Source organism: Otolemur garnettii, unplaced genomic scaffold (assembly GCF_000181295.1).
Source record: "Otolemur garnettii isolate 467f Iridium unplaced genomic scaffold, OtoGar3 scaffold00005, whole genome shotgun sequence".
Taxonomy (NCBI): domain Eukaryota; kingdom Metazoa; phylum Chordata; class Mammalia; order Primates; family Galagidae; genus Otolemur; species Otolemur garnettii.
The window spans coordinates 2,558,336-2,559,918 of record NW_003852400.1 but is presented as its reverse complement, the minus strand read 5'-3'; the positions used below and the strand labels follow the sequence as shown (position 1 = coordinate 2,559,918).

The window sequence follows — 1,583 nt, the reverse complement described above, 5'->3', positions numbered from 1 at the left end:
GGCAGGACCAGAGGGGTAAAAGCAGCAAGTACCACATTTAGCAACAACGTCAACTGAAGTGGAGACCTCAGAGGAGGTAGAAAAGTCAGAGAAAAAGAACTCTGGGGCCTCAGAAAAGGACAAACACACCAGAACAGGTGACCTCTCTGAGCTCCTGAAGGAAGGGACCAAGGAGGCACATGACAAGGCAGAAAACACCAGTTTGCCAAGAACTTCTTGAAAGGCCACATTTAAGCTGGCCACCACTGCACTTTTACCATATTCGGCCCTCCAGGAGGAAATGGACAGGAATGAGGACCACCCAGCCTTTGTTCTCTTGTACTTCCCCAAGGAGCTGTACCGAGAAGGGGGTGCTGACCAAGGACATGGAGTATTTCTTTGGTGAATGAAAACTGGGAGGAGCGGGTGCAGTGCTCTGAGTCTGCCCAAAGGTACGTGGATCAGATATAGTACTGAAGGCAGATTGAGCCGGAGCTGCTGGTGGCCCATGCATACACCAGCTACATGGGGAGACCTCTCAGGTGCCAGGTGCTGAATCAGGTGGCTCAGCGAGCACTGAAACTCCTCAGCACAGGGGAAGGGACCCAGTTCTGCCTGTTTGAAAATGTGGACAATGCCCAGCAGTTCAAGCAGTTCTACTTGATGAATGCCCTGGAACTGAACCTGAAGACCAAAGTGAGAATCGTGGAGGGGGCCAGCAGGGCCTTAAAAGTACAACATATAGATATTCAATGAACTGGACCAGGCTGGCTCCAGGTTTGCCAGAAAGACCGTGGAGGATGGGCTCCCTGTGCATGATGGGAAAGGAGATGTGCTGAAGAGCCCTTCCTACGTTGTCCAGCAAGACGAAGGTGCCTGGGAGGGCAGCAGCTGTCCTAACCCAACAGCCATGGCTGTGTTGAGGAAGCCCAGCCTCCAGCTCGTTCTGGCTATTGGTGTGGCCCTGGCTGCTGGACTCTCAGCCTGGTACTACATGTGAAGGATTCATCATGCCATGCTGGCATCCTCCTGCCAACTGACCACTAGCCCACCGCCATCTCTACCCCTGACTAAATCACACCTCGGTGACTTTCAAAAAAAATGCTCAGTTTGGGAAAACAGGCAACCAATAAAAGCCAGACACTAGAAAAAAAAAAAAAAAGAAATTCGGGTTTCATTTGGATGAGGCCTAAAGTGAACCCCTTCTAACTTCTGATATTTTATTACAGGAATTAATCAGCTCATTAATGTTAAAAATTATTCGGAATAGATGCTACTACTTCTCATGAAGAAATGTGCTCATAGATAGACGTGATTTAAATATCAAAAGCCCCTGAAAAGGAGCTAGCTCTGAGCACCCTCACATCAATCTTCAGATCTGAGATAAGCTGTGAAAACAAAAAAGGAACCATGGACTATAGTTAGGATAAACTATAAAACTCTGATATTTTCCCTCCTATTACTCTGAAGAACAGAGAAAGTACTTAGTTCCTTTTAGTCTACTTAACATGAGCCAAATGCTGGCTTAAATGATTTGAAAGTCATGATTTGTTTTTTGGCCAGAGCTGCTTTGAACAAAGGTGTGAATTCATATAGAAGAAAAG

At 47.0% G+C, this 1,583-nt stretch overlaps 1 pseudogene; it reads left to right on the top strand.

Moving 5' to 3' along the window:
- Positions 1-979, top strand: part of LOC100947400 — a 3,734-nt pseudogene extending 2,755 nt beyond the window's left edge.
- Positions 980-1,583: the final 604 nt, after the last annotated feature.